Source organism: Notamacropus eugenii, chromosome 1 (genome assembly GCF_028372415.1).
Source record: "Notamacropus eugenii isolate mMacEug1 chromosome 1, mMacEug1.pri_v2, whole genome shotgun sequence".
In the NCBI taxonomy this organism is placed as follows: domain Eukaryota; kingdom Metazoa; phylum Chordata; class Mammalia; order Diprotodontia; family Macropodidae; genus Notamacropus; species Notamacropus eugenii.
In genome coordinates this window covers 433,287,867-433,313,159 of record NC_092872.1, presented here as the reverse complement: position 1 = coordinate 433,313,159, position 25,293 = coordinate 433,287,867, and the positions used below count along the sequence as shown (strand labels likewise).

At 39.7% G+C, this 25,293-nt stretch overlaps 1 long non-coding RNA gene across 2 annotated transcripts; it reads left to right on the top strand.

Annotated features, from left to right (window-relative positions):
- Positions 1-507: 507 nt before the first annotated feature.
- On the top strand, positions 508-22,007 carry LOC140519039 (uncharacterized). 2 transcript variants are annotated; one of them, XR_011972074.1, is made up of 5 exons: positions 508-905; positions 1,545-1,716; positions 16,440-16,550; positions 17,402-17,473; positions 21,788-22,007. It is a non-coding gene; the product is annotated as an uncharacterized lncRNA (long non-coding RNA). The 2 variants fall into 2 exon arrangements; XR_011972075.1 differs by lacking the exons at positions 16,440-16,550; positions 17,402-17,473; positions 21,788-22,007 and adding an exon at positions 3,457-3,639 and having other exon boundaries at positions 511-905.
- Positions 22,008-25,293: the final 3,286 nt, after the last annotated feature.

Sequence of the window (25,293 nt, the reverse complement as noted above, 5' to 3'; positions counted from 1 at the left end):
TCTTCATTCTCTTTCTCTCCTTCCCGTCCCCTCCCTTCTCATTCCCTTTCTCTCCTTCCTCCTCTTTCTTCTCCCTTTCCCCTTCCTCCCTCTTTTACTACCTCCTCCCCCTTCCACCTTCTCTCCATCTTCCTTTTCTTTTTCTCCCTCCTCCTTTGTCATTCTCATGTCCTTTCCCCCCTTCTGTCCTCTTCCTTTTTGTCTCCTCTTTCTCTGAGGTTAGCAGCCCGGGTGCCAGCAGAGCTGGTAGTGCCCTCAAGAGAAATAGAAATGTTTGCAAGGGATAGGCTTAGCATGAAAGGAAATAAATTCAATTTGGGGTATAAAATAAATTTAGAATTGGAAGGCATGTTGAGTTTCAGGTGCCTAGGAGATATCCAGAAGAGAGCTGATAATAAAGAATTGGAGATGAAAGATCAGAAATAGGGGCTGGATATATAGATATTGGGGGGAGGGAGGGAGAGAGAGAGAGACAGAGACAGAGACAGAGAGAGAGAGAGAGAGAGAGAGAGAGAGACAGAGACAGAGAGAGACAGAGAGAGAGAGAGAGAGACAGAGAGAAACAGAGAGAGAGAGAGAGAGAGAGAGAGAGAGAGAAAGGAAGGAACGAAGGAAGAATAGAGAGGAGAACCCAGAAAGAACCCTGAGAATCAGCTGTACATAGGTGGCAGAAGATGAATTATGATCCAGTAAAGAAGACTAAGGCATGGTCACAAAGGTGGGAAGAGAATCAGGGGAGAGCTATGTCATAAAAGCCAACCAAGGAGAAAATGACCAAGAGGAAGGAGTCGTCGTTGTTATAGAAAACTGCAGAGAACAAGGCCCAGGACTGAGAAAAGGCTATCAGATGAAGCAGTCAAGAGATTGTTAGTAACCTTGGAGAAAGCAATACCAGTTGTGGTGAGGTCAGAAGCCAGATCACAATGTATTATTGAGGAAAAGGGTTGGATGGTGAGAAAATAGAATAAGGTTCTTAACCTGGGATCCATGAACTTGTTTTGTTTTTTAATATTCTGATAATTATACTTCAATATAATCGATTTCCTTCGTCATCTATATATTTCATTTTATGCATTTAAAAGCATTTTTTGAGAAAGGCTTCACCAGAATGCTAAAGCGGGCCATGGCACAAAAAAAAATTAATAATCCTTGACTAAACTCTAGACCACAGATGATTTAAGAACTGGTAAAAACAAAAATGCGATAAGGGCCAGATGCTTAAAGATATGGTGAACCAAGTGGTGGGTTTTTTTAATGAGATAAACCTTAGCTTCTTTTTAGGCAGTGAGATTAAGGAGAATAAATGGAGAGATATTGGAGATGATAGATAGAAAGGTAATGACCAATGGAGCAAGCTCCTGAAGGAGTTAGGAGGAAATGGGATCATGTGTTTAGGTATAAGACTTGATCTTTGCAAGGAGAAGGGCCACTATTTCCTCAAATAAGAGCAAAAAAGTAGAGAATGGGTCAGAGTCAATAATCAGGGACTAGGGTGAGAAATAATCTATGGAAGTGTGACTTGCCATTTTTATTTCATCTTGCAGAATGACGAGTTTCTGGAAAAGATGAAACCCGGGAAAATATGCATAAGGGAAACTATGAGAATTCCATGGGTGTCATCCTTAATGGAGAAGGATCAGGAAGGAGCAACTAGATGCCCACCTCCTACTTTCTCCAACCAGAAAGAGAGAGGGAGAGAGGGGTGAGGAGTGCTGAGTAAGTGTGAGTTTCTGAGTTGATTTCATTTTGCAGAATGATGAGTTTCTGGAGATGAGTGCCCTGGAGTTCAGGAAAGTAGCTGGATAAGAAATGAGGGAAATGATGAGAAAATTAAAATTAATTAATTAAATAGTGGAAGACTTTGAAGAAATTCTCCAATGGCCACCCTCTACCTTCTCCCATCATAGAGAGAAGTACCAGGGGCAAGGGAAGGGGAGGAAATGATGAGGAAAATGCCCTAGATGCTCACCCTTAAATAGTGGAGCATTTGGGAGGAGTTATCCATCCTTTACCACCCTCTCCATTCAGAGGGAAGAGCTCCAAGGGTGGAGATGGTGAGGAAGAATGATGTGGAGAGATGTTGAGGTACTGGAGTAGGGAAGAAAAAGGTACTCTGTGTGAATTGCCTCTTTTGTAGGCAAAGTAGAAGGTGAGAACATCTACTGAGAGAAGGTGAAAGAGGCAATGGGGGTTTCAGGCAAGAAGAGAAGGTTTGAACAGCTAAGGAGATTGAAGTGTTCAGGGAAAAATAAGAATTTTATCATATTGAAGAATAAGGACACATCTGAGAAAAGATAACATGAATTTATAGTGGAGCCAGTGGCATTATGGGTGGGGGGACTGACAAGGTATAAATGATAATGTGATCAAGAGACAAAGGAAATATGGGGTCAAGACAATGAAGATGGAAAAAAAACCTCTACAGAAATGAGAAAGGATGGTTGGTGGTTACAATGAGGACAAAGAATACTTTAGGAAGAATAAGGCAGAGGAAGAGGCAGAAGGACAGGTTATTATAATCAGAAAGGGGAATGTCAGAGTCTAAATCATAGAGGTGGCACTTTATGGGTGACAGTGAAATGTTACATGTTCATCTCTGTGGGTAGCTGAGTAGAGTGAAGCTCCAAGCCATGGGAGTTTAAGAAGTTTTGTTTTTTGTTTGTTTTTTACTTAGAGGCAGTGGTGTTTAGAGGTCAGGGAAGGACATCAACTAGAAGCTGTATTAGAGAATAAGACTATAAGTCAGGTACTTTACTCCTTGAGAAAGGAGTCTTACCTGGGGACCAGTAGATTACAGAAACAGGAATCTGGAAGATGGGTATAGATGGATGATTTGAACCCCAAGAGAAGTTATTGAGTAATGGTGACAGAAGGAGGGTCTGTAAGTCATGGGGAGGGCGAAAACAAGTATGTCCATTACTTCTGCCCATAGTGTAATCAAAGTATGTGAAAAAAGGCAATAGCTGGCATTCGAAGTAGGTGGCCAGTGTCTCCTAGATACAATTTCTTCAGAAAAAAGCTAGGTCTCCATAGGCACATAAAGATGAAAAATGAAAAAGAAATCTATGGTGAAGGGAAGTTTGTTAATAATTAAATGATGTTTCAGAGGTTGTAATGGAAAAGAACGGCCAAGGAGGAAAGTGGTTGCATGTTAGGGAATTTGAAGGTTTGGGACATGGCATTGACAATCGCTAAACAACATCACAAAAATTGAATTTAATAGAAAGAAAACAACTGGTTATTAAAGTGAGAGTCATTTCTGAATCAGCAGTCCAAGCATCAGCTAGTTAAATCAGAGGTAAACTTATGACAAATTAAAAGAAAGGATAAAGATGAGAAGACACATTGGCTAATTAAAACAGCTTCAGCCTAAGTAATTCTTAAAAAGCTACTGAATCTGAAAGACAGGAAACTAATCTAGCAAAGGCATTGACTGATCATCTCCTTTTCTTACAGTTTAGCTTATGTAAAGCAGCAGCTATGGTGTGGAGGGTATATGAGCCAAGAAACAGCCAGCAAACACATGATCTCCTCGTAAGATAGACAGACACGACAGGCAAAGGTTGCATTGGTTCAGAGTACAAACTCAGTTGCAAAACATTAAAAAGGATGTCAGAAGATTACGAGCAATATTTTCTTAAACATGTATGTATATGTTTGTGTGTGTGTGTGTGTGTGTGTGTGTGTGTATAGGAAAGCAGTGGAAAGGACAGTTAGTCTACAGAAAACCTGGCATGCTACACAACTAAGCCAGGGTATTCCAAAAGCTTTGGTAAAGAAAATTGGAAGGACAGCAGTTGAACTAGCACATTTGACAATGATCCATAGTTCTCTAGTTTAATCATCATTGTCAATCAGTTGGGAGAAATCATTTTGAATTATTAGCAAAAACAAGGAACTTAGAGGATATCAGCAACTATCAACCCTTATGCCAATTTTCTTGTCTCTCCAAAGGGAGTGTGTTAGGTCGTGGACTCAAGGAAACCTGTCTTCAAGTCCTGCCTTTAAGCTTTAGTAGTTTAAAACTGCACTAAAGACTTTTAGAACACTATATAATCACATTATATGTCTTTCATGTGAGTCTTCTCTACACTCAAACTATGAGCTTTGTAATGAGACAAATCATGCCTTATATATAGGGTTAATTCTGTCCCCATTAGGTACTTAGTGTTTCGTTGAAATGAAACATTGAAATATACTCATAATCAATTAATATTTTCCATTTATGTCCATCTCCTCTGTCCATATTCCTTATGGTTAGAGCTATATTGGTGACAAGGATCAGAGGATCATAAATTTCAAGCTGGAAGGGCCATTAGAAGTTATCTATTCCAAGTCCTTCACTTCATATATGAGGAAACTTGAGGCCCACAGAAGTTAAATGAATTGACCAAGTTAGATAGATGGTGTCAGAAGTGGAATTTGAAACCAGGTGACTCTGATTCCAAATCTTCTTTTCCCTGTATCATGCTAGTGATATCAAGAGTTGGCATTAGTCAGCATGATAGGCTCTCAGATACTCCACATACCCAATATGGAAGTCCTTCTCACAGACTGTCAGATTCCTCTTCTCGTGGGAAACCAGGAGTGCAGGTATAACCAGTGTGGACCAGGCTACAGACATTGTAATTGGAACAGAAATCAGGTGGGGAGTTAGGCATATACATGAGCATGATATCTCTTTCAGATTATAATGCCCATGCTTCCTGCTTCTCTGCTAGACCATTCCCTTTTTCTTTTGCCTCAACCTGGAACTCAGAGGATCACAGTACTCTGAATATCCAAAGCAGGTTGGGCCCACCTGTGAATGGAGAATGGGAGTCTTCTATAGACCCTTCTTCCCTCCTATCCAGCCATAGAGGTTGTTCTGTTCCAGAGGTTATAACTAGAAGAAAACACACACAGACTCTCTCTCTCCCTCTCCCTCCCTCCCTTCCTCTCTCTCTCTCTCTCTCTCTCTCTCTCTCTCTCTCTCTCTCTCTCTCTCTCTCTCTCTCTCTCTCTCTCCCTGCAGCTTATGTCTCAGAAGGGACCCCCAAACCAAAGAGAACCAATTGCAGTACTACCTCAGAGCAGAGAGCAGTTAATAAGCTAATAAGACATATTCATAAGATTTAAAGCTGAAAGAATCCTGTAGATCAGCTAGATTTGAATCAAAGTCCTCTTGACTTTGATCCAGACTCTTTGGAATAAATTACACTGCATCTTCAGCCATATCAGGCCATGGAAAGGCAATCAATACTAAGAGATAAGAGAAGAAGAGAGATCATTGATGGATCAGGGTAGGCTTCCCAGAAGAGATGAGAGTTAAACTAGGTCCTGAAGGATGGAGAGGCAGAAATGTGGAGAAAGGGCATTCCAGAATATCCCTGTACCTGTTCATAAGAGGAAGAACCATAGAGGCTTCCTGTGACTGGTTATGGATATAGGAAATAGACAATGCTTGTACTTCTGAGGACAGAAACCACCTAAACTACTGTGATTGTTTCCCAACAGGTGTCCCAATTGTCAGTCTTCACCCCATTTTCCTTACCACCCATCCTCAATCAGACACAGTGAGGTGCCATAATGGATAGAGGGCTGGGCCCAGAATCAGAAAAACCTGAGTTCAAATCCATCCTCAGACACTTAGTAGCTGTGGGACCTTGACAATCACTTAGTATCTGTATGGCTCACTTTCCTGAACTGTATACCATGAATATAATAGTGTCTACCTTGCAGCTTTGTTGTGAGGATCAAATGAGAAAATATTTGTAAAAGTGCTTAGCACCATGCCTTTTACATAGTAGACAATTAAAAGATGCTTATTCCCTTCTCCCCTAAGTGTATCTGAATATCCCATCTGAGTCATCTTCCTAATGCCCAGATCTAACACTGCCATTCACTATCCTGCTCAAAAATCTCCAATGGTTCTCCAGTGCCTGAAGGATCAAGTCCAAACATCCCAACCTGATATTTAAGTCCCTTCACAAGCTAGTCCCAAATATACCTTTCCATCCTCGTTTTAAATAGTTCCTTTTGTGTATATTCTAACCTTTAAACAAAACAGTCTATTTATCATCCTTTATATTTGTGTACTCAGCCGTGCTATCATATATTTGTGTACTGCCCTGCAAACAACTCTAAAATAATGTCTCAAATTGAATTCTGGAGTGACAAAACCAACAATAAATGTTGCTTGAAACATTTTCCAGCCCAGGACAATTTAGGAGGTTGGCAAGAAAGATCTTTCTCACCTGGATGGTAGTGGACCCAAAGAGTGAAGCACAGGTCATACCTTGGAGAAAGCTGCGGCAGTTTCAGGAGCTCTCAGACCACAGATGGTGGGGATGGGGGAGGGGTTGAACACCTAGTTGAAAGGAAATTGCAGGTGCTGGTGCTGAGATCAGGACCCTGTGGCATTGCCCATATTCAGTTCCAGTTCACAGACCCAGACTCAAAGGGAGACATAGCACTTGAGACTATAGAGAAGCAAGGAGGAGCTGATCACAGACCCAGAGCCAGGAGGAGCACACTGGTGGTGGTGTCTACAAGGGAATAAGGTCCCTTCCTGCATAAAGACCAGAGTACAGAACAGGAGAACAGTGACCACCACACTTCTCCTTACACCATACCACCTTGAAAGCACATAAAACCTATAGACCCCTAGAACTAGCTCAGAAAACAGAGTAAGAAAGGCTTAAAGTTTGGGATGATTCCTCCTCTACCCTGGAAGCAGAGCCCAACTTTAACATAAAGTTAAACATCAAGAAATAGGCTGGGAAAATGAGCAGAATACAAAGAACCTAACTCTGACAAATTACTATAGTAACAGAAAAGATCAAGACACAAAACCAGAAAAAGACAATGATGTTGAAGCAGCTACAAATAAAGCCTCAAAAAATGTGAATTAGATACAATCACAACAAGAATTCCTAAAAGATCTCAAAAAATATTTTTAAAAATCAAATAGGAGAGGTTGAAGAAAAATTGGAAAAAGAAGTGGGAGTGATGCAAGAAAATTTTGAAAAAATAGTCACCAGCTTAGTAAAAGAGGCACAAAAAAAAACTGGAGACAGCAACACCTTAAAAAGAAGAGTTTGTCAAATGATAAAAGAGGTTTAAAAACTGACTGAAGAAAATAATTCCTTAAGAATTAGAATTGAACAAGTGAAAGCTAATGAATCCATGAGACACCAAGAAACAATAAAATACCAAAAAATTGGAAAATGTGTGAAATACCTCATTGGGAAAAAAACTCACCTGGAAAAATGGATTGAGGAGAAATAATTTAAGAATTATTGGACTACCTGAAAGCCTTGATCAAAAAAGAGCCTAAATAATATATTTTAAGAAATTATCAAGGAAAACTGCCTTCATATCATAGAACCAGAGGGTAAAATAGAAATTGAAAGAATCCATCATCACTTCCTGAAAGAGATCCCAAAATGAAAACTCCCAGGAATATTAAAGCCAAATTCCAGAGTTCCCAGAGTCAAGGAAAAAATATTGCAAGCAGCCAGAAAGAAACAGTGCAAATATCATGGTGCCACAGTCAGGATCACACAAGATTTAGCATCTTTCACATTAAAAGATCAGAGGACTTAGAATATGATATTCTATAAAGCAAAGGAGTTAGGATTACAATCTATCCAGCGAAACTGAGTATAATCCTTTGGGGGTAAGTGGGAGGGAGGGAATGGCCATTCAGTGAAATAGAGGATCTTCCTGAATAAAGCATTATCCTAAGAAGCATTTCCCAATTGAAAGAGTGGAGCTAAATAGAAAATTTGGCTTTCAAATACAAGACTCAAGAGAAGTATAAAAAGGTAAATATAAAAGAGAAATCATAGGGGAACTGATAAGGTTAAAATGTTTACATTCCTGTATGGGAAGATGATAATTATAACTCGTACTAATTTCATCATTATTAGGGCAGACAGAAGGAGTATACATAAACAGAGGACAAGGGTATAAGATAACTGTGTGGGATGATTTTTTTAATAAAATTAACAGGTGAGAAAGAGTGACACTGGGGGGGAAATGGAAAAGAGAGGAAGAATGAGGGGAATTATTTCACATAAAATAGGTGCAAAAGAAAGCTTTTATACTGGAGGGGAAGATAACAGGGGTAGGGAGTAGTGGGCCTTGCTTTAACCTTACTCTCATTAAAATTGACTGAAAATGGGAATAACATACATACTCAGTTGGTTGTAAAAATCTATCTTACCCTGCAGGGAAGTAAAAGGGAAGGGGTATGCAGAAGGGGAAGGGGAATAATAGAAGGGAAGGTGTATTAAGGGAGGTATTGGTCAGAAGTAAAACAGACTTGAGGAGGAACAGGGTAAAAAGAGAGAGAAAAAGATAAACAGAAAAAATAAGATGTGGGAAATGCATATTAATCATAACTCTGAATGTGAATGGAATAAACTCATCCATAAATCAGAAGCAAATAGCAGAATAGATTAAAAAACAGAATCTAACTATTCTGTTTACAAGAAATATACTTGAAACAGAGAGCCATACACAGAGCAAAAATAAGGGGCTGGAGCAGAACCTATTGTGCTTCAGCTAAGGTAAAATAAAAATTAAAAAAAAGACAGGAGTAGCAGTCATGATCTCAGACAAAGCAAAAGCAAAAATAGACCTAATGAAAAGAGATAATGGGGAAATTATATTTTGCTAAAAGATGCCATATACAATGAAGTAATATCAATACTAAATTATATATATGTTTGTGTACATATATGTATATATATACATATATATTTATATGAAATGGCATAGCATCTAAATTCTTAAAGGAAAAGAGGCAATAGACAGCAAAACTACACTAGCGGAAGATCTCAACTTTCCCCTCTCAGAATCAGATAAACCTAATCATAAAATAAATAAGAAGTCAAGGAAGTTAATAGAATTTTAGAAAAGCTAGATATGATAGAACTCTAGAGAAACTTGAATGTGAATAGAAAGGAGTACACCTTTTTCTCAGTTGTACATGGCACCTTTGCATATTGACCATGTATTAGGGCATAAAAATGTCACAACCAAATACAGAAAAGCAGAAATATAAAATGTATCTTTTTCAAACCATGATGCAATAAAAATTACATTTAATAAATGTAAATTCATTACATATTACAAATGTAATTACACCCGTAATTATATATTACAATTATTACATATTACATATGTGGAAACATAGATTAAAAGCTAATTGGAAATTAAATCATCTAACCCAAAAGAATGAAAGGGTCAAAGAACAAATCGTAGAAACTATCATAATTTCATTAAACAGAACGACAACACTGAAACAGCATTCCAAAATTTGTGGGATGCAGCCAAAGCAGTACTTCAGGGAAATTTTATATCTTTAAATATATACATCAGTAAAAGAGAGAAAGAGCAGATCAATGAATTGGGCATGCAGCTAGAAAAAAACAACTAGAAAAAAATTTTTAATCCCTAATTAAGTACCAAAATGGAAATTCTGAAAATTGAAAATAAGAAAATCATTGAACTAATAAATAAAACTAGGAGTTAGCTTTATGGAGAAAAACAATAAAATGGATTAAACCATTGATTAATTTGCTTTAAAAAGAAGAAAACCAAATTACTAGTTTCAAAAATAAAAAGGATAAAATGTACCACCAATGAAAACAAAATTAAAGCAATAATTAGCAATAATTTTGCCCAAGCATATATGCCAGTAAAACTGAAATCTAAGTGAAATGGATGAATATTTACAAAAATATAAACTACCAGATTAACAGAAGAGGACCTCAAAGAGGAGCTGTCATTTATCACTTCAGGCCTTCAACAAAGTGGGGGGCGGATAGAGAGAATACAATCGGTCAGTAAGCATTTACTAAGCTGGATAGGGAGAAAAGAGAAGAGAGCTTGAAGTCAGAACCCTGAGGGACTATTTTGGGGGGGTCTAGTCAACCAGCTAGTTCCAAATCCCAGTAAATATACATATCTTGTAGCCCAAACCTCTCCATTTTTTACTGTGAGGGCTTGATGAAAGCCACTTTCCCATTGTGGCATGTAGTGTGGACAGTCTCAACAATACAAACCCTGTTGTCTCATTGGAGCACAGGTTCAGTATGCCCATGGGGCAGCCCCACATAGTGGAAACTCCTCCAATTTAGTTTCAGCACTTAAAAGATGTTCATATTGTAGTAAATGCAAAACATTTAACTTAGATAAGACCATAAGATGTTCATAACTTCTAGATCTGGAAGAAACCTTAGAGGTCATCTAGTCCAACCCACTCATTTTACAGAAAAAGAAACTGACTAAAAATAAAAACACAGTAATATCCAAAATACAGCTATCACCTCCCAGATTCCAGATTTTCCCTATCTCAACTCAAACATTCAAAAATCAGGGTTGCTGAGAGTCCAGCATCTTCTGATCCAGCATCTGATCCATCATCCTCAGAACAATTCTCAATCTGGAGAATGAGGGTAGAATTCACCCAAATACTGGTTATCTATTATCCTTCTCAACTTGGTCACTAGTACCTTTTGCACTGATTCCCATAGACAGCTTGTATCTACTGTGTTCCTGTATAGGGATTTTGGACACTGCCTAGCAACCTAACTAGGCAGGATGGGAAGAAAATTTCACCAGATGCTTCTGTGCCTTGCCTGTAACAGTAGAGATTCCTACCTAGGACTGGGGATTGTTTGCAGCTCTCTCTCTCTCTCTCTCTCCCTCCCTCCCTCCCTCCCTCCCTCCCTTCCTCTGTGGGTGGGTGGGTGGGTGGGTGTGTCTCTCTCTCCTCTTCTATCTGTGTTTCTAACTCTCTGGTTCTCTCTGTATGTGGTGTTCTGTCTCTGTATGTGTTCTTCCCAACATGTTTCAGAATTTTGGCACTATGTTCATCCAATCACAACCCACTCTGGCTCAGCATCAACTTTGTGACACCTCATATCATTTACATAGGAAACCTAAGTCTTTTGTATTCTCTTGTCCAGGTGATTCTGCCAACCCTGTTAAAAAGGAAATGAGGTTAGTGAGATTTGAAGTGTCTGTAATGAAGCCAGTTTTGCTCCTTTCCATCACCTCCTCTTTTGCTAGATGCTCACTAACTGCCCCTTTATAACTACATTACTACAAGATGCTAAGGTACTGTATCCTGGGCCATCCCCAATCATTCTGACTTGTGTCTTCCCAATGGAGTTTGATGACTCTGGAAGAGAATAAGGCTGAAGACTTTACACAGCGCTGCCTCACTTAAATCTAATTCATGTGCAAATCTAGACGTTACCCTGTGATGTCATTGATCCTCTTAGGAAACAAAATACCAACAAAAAGATTCTAGAATTTTGCCAATAATTATAGAAGGCAAGTATGTGATATAGATACCTATGTGGAAGCATACAATGCATACTTCTATATATCATTTTTGGAGGTGGATGACATTTTCCTTCATAAGTTGTAGTTGATTTGAATGATCATATTATTCAAAATAGCTTAGTCATTCAGTTACTCTTTGAACAATATTGCTGTTACTGTATACAACATTCTCTTGGTTCTGCTCGTTTCACTGAATTATTTCATGCAAATCTTCCCATGTTTTTCTAAAACTAACCCACTCATCATTTTTTACAGCACAATAATATTCTATCACTCCATAAGCTTTCAAAGATCACTTAGAGTGTCTCAGCAATCAAAATCATCTTGGGTTTTTTTTTTCCACTAACCTAGAACATAGGCTCTGGTGACTTCAATTCATCAAAGGCAGCTAACTGCTCTCTTTTTATCTCCTTACTTCTCTTGGGTTCCAACTTCCTTTTAGCCATTTTGCTCTCTCCTCTTCTGTCCAAAGAGAACTCTTCTTGCTAGGAAAAAAAACCCAGAAGCCATTGAATAAGTTGAGTCTGTCTTCTTTTCATCTCCTCCTTATTGGCATCATTACTTTTTTGATTCTTCTCTCTTGTCTAACAGCTTCAAAAGAAACATGTAAAAAAACCCTTTTTGTTGTATTTAGCTTTCTTCACTAGCCTCAGCAAATGCTTAGCTTTCTCACCTTCTGCTCCATTCTCAAAAGACCCTGCCATGATTGTGTACTGATCCATGCATCATCACCTGTTCTTGCTGCTTCTAACGCATACATATACATATATACACACATTATAAAAATATACATGCCTTTCAAAAATCTAAGTTGTTCATGACCAATATGGAAATGTTTTGCATGACTTCACATGTATGATCTGTATACTGCTTATATTCTCAAGAGATAAAGAAGGAGCAGGAGGGAGGGAAAGAATTTGGAATTCAAAATTTGAAAAAATGTATGTCAAAAAAATTTAATGTAATTGGGAAATATTTAGCTAAATAAATATAATATGCATGCATATACACATATGTGTATATATGTGTGTGTATCCTGATTGTCCAGTGCAATCTTCTGCATCGACCTTGATCTCTGAATGCTTCCTGATTCCTAGCTCATTACAATACTGTCTACCGTTTCTTCAGAATTTCATTCTTGACAGCTTATCTTTCCTCCTAAACCTACTTTCCCTATAGAAGTATCCTATCTCTCCTTTCTATGAATGCTTTTAAAATATGCTCTTTTAATTTGTAGGGAATTATGGCTTTCCTACCCATAAATGTTGTATATGTTGTAATGTTTTTGTAATACTGTCTGTATTGTTAGATTCAGCTGGTTTTTTAAAGCTGCTCTTTCTCTCTCTTTTATTTTTCATTATAAAAGGTGACTATTTGGAGAGGAGAGATGGGATGGCTATATTTGGAAATGAAGGTGATGTAAAAAAACTGTCAATACAAAAAAACTTTTTTTAATATGCTCTTTCAGAATCTCAGGAGCATGTTAGCTCATAATCAGTTTTCCTCTCCTTCATTTTCATGATTTCTAGGATGTAGTTGATGTCTCTTCCCCTGAAACTTTCTCCTTCTTTCTTTAACACAAAGTTACTCCTTGATAGTCAATATTAGATCCAAAATGCACACTGAAACTTTTGAAGGATTAAATTATCATCAAAGCAGATCTCTAGCCTACTCCGACCCCACCAAATGCCCACTAAATTGGATGTTATGAAACCTTTTAGCAGCTCTCATCAGTCATGTATTTGATAGAGGCTTATTCCACACCCAACTTGTGATAGGCAATGTACCGATAACAGAAAGGTGGAAGGAATAATTGGCATCTCAGAGGAATCAAGATTTCCGCTGCCCCCACCCAAAAAAAGATCTCTGTAGAAGACTATTCCTATCTTCCCTGAGGGAATGTCTTCATATATACAGTATAGCATCAGAAGGTAGGAGACTAGGTCAGATGATTCTTAGAGCTTAGAACTTAGAGTGAAGTTCATGTGAGTAATGAGGTCTTCTTTGTGAGCCCCTTCCTGGATGAGAGAGCCTAATATCAAGATTGAAATACCTGCCCTGTGTGCATCCCTAGCCCAAAGACTCCAGGGAGCCTCTTTGGCTTAGGATTCTGAGACTGTGACTTTTCTGTAAATGGAGCCAGGACATCCCAGAGGCTCTTAACTTTTTTTTTACATTATGGACTCATGGCAGTCTGGTAAAGCCTATGGAACCCTTGGAGTGATGCTTTTAAACACATAAAATAAAATGCATTACAAGGGAAAGGCTAGTTATATCAGATCTCAAACTGTATTATAAAGCAGTAGTCATTAAAACAATCTGGTACTGGCTAAGAAATGGAGTGGAGATCAGTGGTATAGATTAGGTATATAATACATTGCATATTTAGTAATTTAGTGTTTGATAAATCCAAAGTTGCAAGCTTTTGGGACAAAAATTCATTATTTGACAAAAACTACTAGGAAAAATGAAAAATAGTATGGCATAAACTAGATATAGACCAGCATCTCACAGTATAAACCAAAATAAGGTCAAACTGGGTGCATGATTTAGGCATTAAAGGTGATATCATAAACAAATTAAGAGAGTATGGAATAATTGACTTATCAGATTTATGGATAAGGAAAGGATTTATGACCAAACAAGATATGCAGAGCATATATACAGAAACCGAAAATGGATAATTTTGATTATATAAAATTAAAAAGTTTTTGCACAAACAAAACCAATACAATCAAAATTAGAAGGAAGGCAGAAAACTGGGGAAAATTTTTGTAGCAAATATGTCTGATAAAGGCCTCATTTCTCAAATATATAGAGAACTGAATCAATTTATTAGGATATAACTCATTCCCCAAGTGATAAATGGTCAAGGGTCATGAACATGTAGTTTTCAGAAGAAGAAATCAAAGCTATCAATAGTCATATAAAAATGTTCTAAATCACTATTCATTAGGGAAATGCAAATTAAAACAACTCTGAATACCACCTCACACCTATCAGATTGGCTAATATGACAGAAAAGGAAAATGACGAATATCAGAGATGTGGGAAAATTGGAACACTAATGCATTGTTGGTGTTGTTAACTGATCCAATCATTTTGGAGAGCAATTTGGAACTATGCCCAAAAGGCCAAAAAACTGTGTATATCCTTTGATCCAGCAGTAACACTAGGTCTGTACCCCAAAGAGATAAAAAAGGGAAAAAAACCTATTTGTACAAAAATATTTATAGCAACTCTTTTTTGTAGTGGCTAAGAATCAGACATCAAAGGGATGTCCATCAACTGGGGAATGGCCAAACAAATTGTAGTATATGACTGTAATGGAATACTATTATTCCAAAAGAAATGATGAGCAGACAGGTTTCAGAAAAATCTGGAAAGACTTACATGAACAGACACAGAGGAAGTGAGCAGAAGCGGGAGAACCTTGTACACAGTAACAGTAATATTGTACAATGGACAACTGTGAGTGGTTTGGCTAGTCTCAGCAATACAATGATCGAAGAAAATCCCAAAGGACTCATGATGAAAAGTGCTATCCACCTCCAGAGAAAGAACCAATGGCATCTGAATACAGACCAAAGCATACTTTTTCCTTTCTTTCTTTTTTTCTATCTTTTTGTTTGAGCTATCTTCCACAAAATAACTAATATGGAAATGTTTTACGTAATATGCTTATATAAAAACTATATCAACTTGCTCACTATCTCAGGGCCAGGGTCAATGAGAGAAGAAAGAAGAGAATTTGGAATTCAAATCTTAAAAAAATGTCAAAGGAAACCAATTATATTAAAATACATATGTAAAATTTCCCCATTCAGGTCAATGATCCCACCCTCAAAATTTATCCATGGACCTAGTGGTCTGTGGACCCTGGTTAAGAACCCTTGCCCCAGATATCTCTACTTGAGTCTCAACAATCACCACAATGCCCCTATCCAGTTTGTCCTTTCAGTCAGGAGTCCTTTCTCATCTTCACATTAAGTAAAAGGAGTCCTTGGGTCTTAAGGGTCATGTGATGACTACCGATGGTCTTCAGCAAATCAGTTTTCCTTTCTGGGCCTTACACCTCTAAGTGTGAGCCTTTTGCGGAGATGTTCATCCAGCTTTGTTGTCCAACTTTCACTTATGGCTCCAAGAATCTGTAGCATGCACAGGAGCCTCACCCTAGTAAACCTTCTCTGCAGATGGGCTAAATCAGGTTAACAGTAATTGGCAAACCTCTCTGTGAGTTATAAAGATGTCTACCCCAAGCATGTTCTCCCAACAAAATGGGTGGAGAAGAACAATTTGTTCCAACAGCCATGAAGGCTGTTGAAGCAGGCTTTGTGGAGCATTTAGACCTTGGTCAGATATCAAAAAATGCCAAGGTCTTCTACTGAATCCCAGGTCATCACCAGTCATCCTGACTTTTGTCCTGCCAAACTTCAGTTGACTCAGGAAGAGAGAGTGAGGTTGATGACTTTGAGCAACTCCATCTCACTGAAATCCAATTCACAGACAACTCAAAATAGCACTCTGTGATGTCATTGTTCTTCAGAAAGGAAAAACAAGTGCCTAGCATGTGCAAGAAGTGATGATACAAAACAATCTCTTTGGTCAGGGAGTTTTTATTCTACTGGGGAATGGAGATAAAACATTTACACAGATTCAGGGATATCAGTGTCAGCTCAAACAAGCTCCAGAGAGCCTAATGTTAAATTTTCAGTGCGAGCATTTACTCTTCAGAAATTGGAAAATGATACAGATGAAGGCTTGATTTATTCCAGCAACCACTTCTAGAGTCAAGTGTTTAGAATCATAAATCTGGAAAGGACCTTAGAACATGCAATGTGGAGTGCCAACTGGAAGAGACCTCGGAAATCATAGTCCAATCCCTCCTTTTATATAGGGGAGGAAACTGTGACCTATTAGAAAGAAGTGACTTACCCAAGTTCATAGTGAGTTGGTTGGCTTTCTGGGAAAAAGAGGAAGATGACCTTCTAAGCTATTATCCCTGTCTCTGTCTCAACCCTGCTGGAATTAGGAAGCTGGAATGATTAATTTTAGCTCTTACTTCAACATCATTCTACTTCCCTATTTTGTTTCAGCAAAAGATCCACCCTTGGAGTTCAGGGAAATGTCGGAGCCACCAAATATATGCCATCTGGAATTCTGGATTTGGATTCTGTTGACCACACTTACTAGCTCAACTTGCATGGGTGAGTCCTGAGATGACTGGGATGAAACAGAGGACAGCAGACAGTTTGAAACTCAGGGATAAAGAAAGAATGGGGAGCTGGCAGAGCCTGGGACCTTGATTCTTGCCAGTTTTGTGAGGGGCCCCTTATAAACTAATACCCTACACTCTTCTAGATATCTTGGATATGGAGAATGGGCATCCTGTGGAGACTGTAAATTGGAGAGAGGCTTATAAAGGGAGGTGTGGGACACTGAACTAAAATCACTTTGCTCATGTGACCAGCCCTAAGTACCAGGGTGGGATGGCTGGGATTAGGGAATCAGGATAGGATACCTTCCTTTCACAACCTCTTTATAGATAGGCCTTGACTGGCTAATCCTTGGAAGAAAGTGAAGAGAAAACCATTTCTCTCAATTTCCCCACCACAATGCTGAGCCTCAGGAGAACTCAGGGAAGTAGCCAAATCATCATCCACCATGCGGTGAGGATGAGGGGGGAGTACCCTTCACCATAAAGCTTTAATTACATTGGAGTTCTTTCTCAGAGACCTAGAAGAAAAGGCTCTGCTCTGGGCAATATTTATCATATCTCCCTGCCCCTCAGTACCTTTCTCTTTCCCAAACTTAATTTAATGACAATTTCTTGTCTGAACCAAGACCAAAGTCCAGGGCTCCTGACTCCCAGGCTAGTGCTCTTCCTACCACTTCCCACTCTGTAAAAGGATTTGGTATATCTGGGTGCAGAGGATTTTGTTTTGCTTTGTTTTATTTGGGGAAGTTTGTTTGGTTTTGGAGTTTTTTGTGGGAAGTTGTAACCTGAATCACCAGAACCAGAAGTAAGGTAGCACATCTATGGTTTTGTCCTAGGTAGAATGGGAAATCTGTCAGAAACATCACTAAAGGAGAAGTCTTGATGGGACAGTAAAAGAAATAACACCCTGAGGTATGTCAAAAAGAGCGTGGAGGATGTTAATTGATTTCTAGGCTGGTCTATAAGTAGGGAGAGAAGATTGCCCCCATTCTGGCCCTGACCCTGGCTCACCAATCTCCTCAATGCTAATGGGAGGTGGGCACAGGCTCCTAAGTAATAGAACCAGAAAGACAGGTGAGGAATTCAAGACTCCCTCACCCCCTCCCCAAAGCACTCCCAACTCTCAGAGTTCAGGCTTTTGGGATGCCAGTAATGAAGAAACAGTGGGCCTTAGCACCCACCTTAGCACTTAAAATAGGAAGTTACTAGGTGGTGGTTTTCCACTTCTTAAGGGGACTGACCCAGCAGCAGCAGCCTCATGGTAGTCCAGATTCTTCGCCGTAGGCTGAAGATGTTCCCAAGGTCTCTCCCCTAGATGGCAGTGTATTTCCCTGCCCCCACCCCCCTGATTTGGCCATTCTGAAAGCTTTCCTAGGAAGAGGTGTATGACAGTTGTCCTAGGCACAAAAATTCCTAGCTATAACTCTGCCACCAATATCAGTATCATGGTCTCTGTCTCCATCCCTTCTTCTCTAATTCCAACCTAGGAGATCCGCTGTACCAGACTCAGGAACCCTGCCTCTGACTGCTCCCTTCTCCAGGAATTCTTTTCTAAACACCAAGCTCAACTAGGTAGAAGTTGGGGGGCAGAGAGGCAACAGGCACTCAGGGAAGGCTTCTGGAAGCTGAGTTCCTGTCTTCAAGATGATGACCTTTGTTTCCAATACAAAGAAAAAAGACAAGAAGTCTAGAATGCACGATGCCAGTCATCATCTCCTCTAGATGGACTGGCTGCTAGAAACTATCCATTAGGATCTAAAAAAGTAATCCTTAGTTGGATTAATGTAGTAAAATTTACCCTCTCAATCAATCAATATTTGTTAAGTGTCTACTATATGCCAGGCATGGTGCTAGGTGCTTAGTATAAAAAAGAGACAAAACACAGTCAAAGAGAATACAATCTAATGGGAGAAACAACATGCAAATAAATATATAAGAACAAGCTATACATATATGTGTGTACATATATACACACATATACATATACATATATACACACAAATATATGCATATGTGTGTGTATGTACATATATACATATATGTTGTATATATATGATAAATGAATAATTAACAGAGAAAAGGCACTAGGATTAAAAGGTTGGAAAAATCTTCTTATAAAAGATGGGGTTTTACTTGGGGCTTAAAGGAAGCTAGAGAAGTCAGTAGGCAGAGTTGAGGAGGGAGAGTGTTCCAAGAATAGGAGACAGACAAAGAAAATGCCTAGAACCAAAAGCTGGAGTCAGCAAGGGGTCCAGTGTCATTGGATCAAAGTGTACATAGTGAGAAGTAAGGTGTAAGGATACTAGAAAGGGAGGAGGGATTTAGGTTATAAAGGGCTTGAAATATCAAGCAGAAGATTTTGCATTTGATCCTGAAGGCAATAGGGAGCCATTGGAGTTTATTGGGGGGGGGGGGGAAAGAAGGGGAGGGGAGGGGTTTGACATAATTGAACCTACTTTTTAGGATAATCACTTTGGTGGCTGAATGAAAGATGGATTGGGGTGAGGAGAGACTTGAGACAAACAGACCCACCAGTGATGAGGGCCTAGGGGATGGTGACAAAGAAGTGAAGGGGGCTTATTCAAGAGATGTTGCAAAGGTAAAATTACAGGCCTTGGCAACAATGTGGATATGAAGGTGAGAAATAATGAGGAATTCAGAATGACCACTAGGATGTGACGCTGTTGCCCTCCACAGTAATAGGGAAGGTTTCAGGGAAGGGGGAAGAGGGTTTAGGGGGAAAGATAGTGATTTCTGGTCTTAACATATTCAGTTTAAGACACCTACTGGACATGCAGTTTGAAATGTCTGAAAGGCATTTGTACATGTAAGATTGGAGGTTAGCAGAGAGATTGGACCAAAAAAGGCAGATTTGAGAATCAGCAGTATAGAAATGGTAAATAAATCTATGGGAGCTGATGAGATTGCCAAATGAAATAGTACAGAGGGAGAAAAGAAGAAGGCCCAGTTTAGAACCCTGAGGGACACCTACAGTTAGAGGGCATGATCTAGATGAGGATCCAGCAAAGAAGACAGAGAAGGAGCAGTCAGATAAGAATGAAGAAAACCAGGAAAGAATACAGACCTGAAAAGCTAGGGAAGGTAGGAGTAATCAACAGTGTCCAAACATACAGAGAGGTCAAGGAGAATGAGAATTGAGGAAAGGCCACTGGATCATTAACAATTTTGGGGAGAGCAGTTTTTGGTGAATGATAAGGTCAGAAGCTAGACTGTAAGGGATTAAGAGAAGAGGGAGGGGATCGTGGAGGCACCTTTTTCAGACAGGCTTTCCCAGGAGTTTAGCTATAAAGGGCCAATGAGAAAAAAGGCAATAGTTAGCAGGGATGGATCAAGTGAGGGTTTTTCTACTATAGGGGAAACATGGGTATGTTTGTAGTCAGTAGGAAATGAGTCTAAAAAGGAAGATAACGAAAAAAAGTGGACAAGTGCTTTAAAGTTTACCAAATGCTTTATACGCCACAACTCTGGGAGTCTGGTATTGTTACAGTGAAAATAATGTAAAATGAGGCACAAAGTTCTGAGTATGATCCATTTATTAGTAAAGCATGAATTTACCATAAATAGGATCTCAGCTTCCTCAGCAAAGCTAAGACTCTAAATGAGGGGTACAGATTTTTTTATAGTTGGGAGGACTACAAAACAAAGAACAGGACTTTGTAGGCAGGGAACAAGTTACGATTGGTTAAAAGAGCTCAACGTCACAAATGGCAAAATTGATACAACTGGTTACAGAGCCAAGGCATGAGAGACATTATGGTTTGTTGGAAATTGGGAAAAATGGGCCGGCAACAACCCTCTCCTTCCCTCCTGTGACTAGGAAATGGGTTGGGTTTTTTTCGAGTTTACCTGCAGAGTTAGAGATAGTGGGCCAGATTTCTTTGGATAACAAATCAGCAGAAAAAAGAAAAAAAACAAAGAAATCTGGCCCCTAAACCCCAAGTTAACTGGGAGTCAGAGCCATCCAAATTTACCTTCCTTTGGAGAGGAGAAGGAAGGGGGGGACAGAAGGGACAGGATGAGCTGAGTTACTCAGCTAGCTGGGTCCCCATTCAGGCAGCTCAGTCAAAACACTATGCCACATTACCTTGCAAAGAGTAGATAGATTAAGTATTACCGCCCTATCCCCTACCCCATTTCACAGAGGAGTAAAACTAGACCCAGATGTAAATGGGCTTTTTATTGTTACTCCACATGTCCATAAGTCTTAAAGCTGCATCAAATTTCCAACTCCATCTCTTTAGTTACTATTCCACAATAAATTATTGTTAATTGATGAAGTCATTGAGAATAAGTTAGATAATAAGGAGGCCAGCAGACTGCAGGTGGACTCAACCAATCAAAAGACAGACAGTGGCCTTCAGAAAATTACAAAGTTTTTGATAAAGGAAGCAAATCTACAGCTAGCTGGAATTAGCCAAGAAAAATGACCTAAAATAACCCAGAGAAGGCTTTTCTTCACTGCGCTTACTTAATGAACCTCATGTATATAAGTTGACACACCCCACATAAAATTATCCCTCCATTTTCTGATCATGAGTCCTATGTTAGAGCATGTTTGGGAAGTGGGATCATACTAAGGGGACTTATGTAATGGGCATGTAGAGAAGATGGTGACCTAATGGAGAATGGCCCAATCCATCTCTTGGTGGGAAGATCTGTCTTGAACTAATGGTTTAAAGCTCATCTCACTTCTGTAGTCAGTGCTCCCTCCTCCTGAAAAGAGGGTGGGGGCTAGCTTTGGCCAAAGTGTTCAACTCCTCTGAACTCTACTGTAATAAATTTTCCTTGATACATTATTAGTATCAAGTATATTTCCAACAGTTACCAAATTATCTTTCTAGTACCTAAAATAAAGATCTCCTTCCTTTCTTCCTCCCCCTTCTTCAATGCCTCTTCTTCTTCCTAGACTTTGGGAAAATTGCACTACTATAATTAGAAAGGGGAGTAATCAGATCTGGGAGTGGGAGTAAACTTAATCACTATTGGATAGTAGCATAGCCACTTCTAGAATCAAATGGCCCCATCCCTTTATTGGAGTCCACTGTCTCCTTAGTGAGGTTCTACATCTCCAAATGGTAACTATTAGAGTCCAGACTAGAACCTAAGTCTCCTGAATACTAACTGAAGTTCTTTCATTGCATAAATGCCAGGGTGTTCCTGTCTTCTCCCATTTTATCATCCCTTGTGAACTATTCTCCTTCCCAGGTACAAAATCCCAGAAAGAACTTGAGGTGGAGCAACCCTGGGGCCCACTGGAAGTGATTCAAGGAAGTTCAGCAATATTGCCCTGTGTGCTGATCAATGATGTATTTGATGGGCCTACCAAGTGGTTCAAAGGAAAAGGAATGGGCCTACAGCTTATATACAATGACAAAGACCACACCTCTGCCAGAGCACAGAGAGTGAACCAACTCACATAGGAACATGACCATTCTTATCAGCAACATCACCACCCAGGATGATGGGGTCTACTACTGTGTAAAGTTCCACCAAAATAGTAGGAGTTATGTAGAGTCTAAGTCTGGATTAGGCACCAGGCTCTCTGTTGGTGAGTACAAAGCAGGTAAAGGCCTCATGGTGTACTGAAGAGAGTACTGGATTGGATTCAGAGGACCTGGAGTCCAGTCCCAGCTCTGCTACTACCTACTTATGTGACCTTGGGTAAAGCAACTCTCGAAGCCTCAGTTTCATCATCTGTCAAATTAATTGAGGGTTGGAGGTTGGCTTAGATGATCTCTAAAGTCCCTTCCAGTTCTTAATCCTATCTTCTACTATGACCTCTGAGTTCTCTAGTCTCATATCCCCCAGACCCTGGCTCTTAGGAATTCTTTTCTCCCAGCCACTCTTCAGATGATCCATCCCTAGGCTGAATGTGAAGCATGTAAGACACACAAGTCCATTCCCTCTCTCTCTCTCTGAAAGGCTACATTGAGTAGTACTTACATGCCTGACCCATTTGGGTCTGGAGGGAGAGGGTGCAGAATCATTGCACTGGATGGAACTCCCTCACTCAACACTAGAAATCTTCAAAGAGAGGTTGAGTGATCACTTTCTGATGATACCATAGAGAAGATTCCTTTTCATATACAGATTAGACAAGATTACTCCCTCCCATTTCAAAAATGGAGCAGCAAGGTGGCACAGTGGACAGAAGGCTGGGCCTGGAGTCAGGAAGACTCATCTTCCTGAGTTCAAATCTAGCTTCAGATACTTACATATGGCCCTGGGCAAATCACTTAACACTGTCAGTTTCCTCATCTGTAAAATGAGCTGGAGAAGGAAATGACAAACCATTCCATTATCGTTTCCAGGAAAACCCCAAACAAGGTCACAGAGAGTTGTACAAGACTGAAACAACTCAACAACAACATCCTGAAAGCATATATTCAGGGAGTGCTCAGTCTAGTTGGAGAGAAAATATTTAAGTACATGAAGAAATTTACAACTGTAGGTTAAGTAATGCAGGTACCTATTAAGGGCAAATGAATTATATTGACAGAACTACAGAAGACAGAGTTCACTGGATGAAGACTGGGATGGTCAAGAAAGGTTTCCTGGAGGAAGTAAGATTTGAAGATGGGGAACATTTGGACAGGTGGAGAGAGGTCGGTACAGTATCCTAAATAGTAACAGAATATGGTCAAATATCAGGAGGTGGGAAGTGCACAAAATGGAATAAGGAGATTGTGCTGGGTGCAATATAGTGCAAAAGAGTGGAAGTAATGGAAGATAAGACTGGAACATGAAAGGTCTGGAATGAAAGGCAATTTGGATTTTTTTCTGTAGACAATGGTGAGCTTTTTAGTAGAGGGGGACCAGGATCAGGATGACACATTAAGAAGAAATTTCCCGCAAGATGGTTCAGAAGGAGAGAGCCCTGAGATGGGGAGAGCAATTAATAGGATCATAGACTTGGAGCTGGAAGGATTCATAGGGCCTATCTAGATAAAACTTCCTCATTTTATAGCTGATGAAACTGGGGCCCAGAGAGGCTATGTTATCTTCCAAAGGTCACACAAGTAGAAAGTAGCAGAGCTGGAACTCAAACCCAAGTCCTTGGGGAGCTTCAAAGTATAGGTATAAGAGCCCTGCACTTGGAGCCAGACAACAAGCTTTACAATCAGCTCTGTCATTAACTAGCTGAGTAACCTTGGGCATCACACTAACCACTCTGGGCCTCAGCACTCTTATTTGTAAAATTGGAGGACTGACCTAGATAATCCTGAGGGCCATGACAAATCTAGAAGCATGATGCATGATGCAATGATCCTATGATCTCTTCCTGTTGAAATTCTATAGGAACTCAGGGGTTAAGCTGATCACATGGCTTAGATGGGGAGAGTAGAAGACCTGGAAGGATTTTGCATCAACTTATTTCCACTTACTCACTCCTCAACCTATCTTTATTCCTCTTACTTATCTCATCTAATGGATCCTCTTATCCCTTGGCTCAGTCTCACCTCTCCAATGTCCAGAAGATCCAGGGATTTTCATTTTCTTCTTTGTGACTGTCTTCCTGGGGCTGAAAGCACTGTTGCTACTCAGTATCGTGACCATCTGTCTCATAAGGAAAAGAAGAATATAAAGATGAGAAGGCAATTTTGCCCCATAATAAGGTCTAGCCTCCGGAAAGAAAACCAAGACCACAGTCACAATTACAATGAGAAATAGCCAGCCTTTAGTCCTCAGTGAAATCTCAGGACATAAACAATGTCCTCTAAAAATGTCTATTGATTCTCAAAGATGGTTTTTAGATGGAGGGATGGAGAGTGGACTGGCCTAACAGGAAGCAAAAGGAGCAGAAGTATTATCATTCCAAGAGTCCTGACATCATGTCCCAAAACTCTACCCTGCGCAATACTACATGAGGTCTTAGGAAGAGCCTTCAGAATGTCTTGGTATCTCTCCCACCAGACACTCCAGGGTTCCACAAATTACACAGAACGTCCTAAAAGGCTGAATGATACAAGGAAGATGAGGTCAGAATGAAATAATCCCAAAACCTCAGAATCCTGAAATTTCAAGTCTAGCAGGAACCTTAAAATATAGGTTGTTAGAACTAGGAAGGGCCTTAGACCACAGAACATAGAATTCCAGATCTAGATGAGATATTCAAATAAAGAACATAGAATGATAATCCTGGGAGCAATTTGGTTCATGCCCTCAATTATACAGAGAAGGAAACTGAGGGTCATAAAGGATAAATGACTTGTCAGTTAATGGCAGAGCTGAGATTGGAATCTTTCTCTTAAGAGCACAAGGTGGGGCTAGTAGTATGAGACATTTTTCAAATGATCAGAAGTAAAGAAAAAAAGAAAAGAAGGAAGGGAAAGAAAGAAAGAAGGGAAAGAAGGAAGGAAGGAAGGAAGGAAGGAAGGAAGGAAGGAAGGAAGGAAGGAAGGAAGGAAGGAAGGAAGGAAGGAAGGAAGAAAAAGTAGGAGTGTTTAGGGTTATGAACAGATAGACAAGATTATACAACTGGATATCAGTGGGAGAGGGTCCTGGCCTTCATCTCTCCTCCCTATTGCCATCCTCAGGAACTACTCCCATTCCCTGGCTCCCCAGCTTGACCTTTCTTTTGCCTCTAGTCTGTATGCACAGGCTTTATTCCCCCTACCCTAGAACTACGTGTGCCTCCTAGTCTCCTTAGAAGTTGCCTCCCCAGAAGAGTCTACCCTCTCCTCCTTTCTCCTGTGCCCGGGGAATTCGAT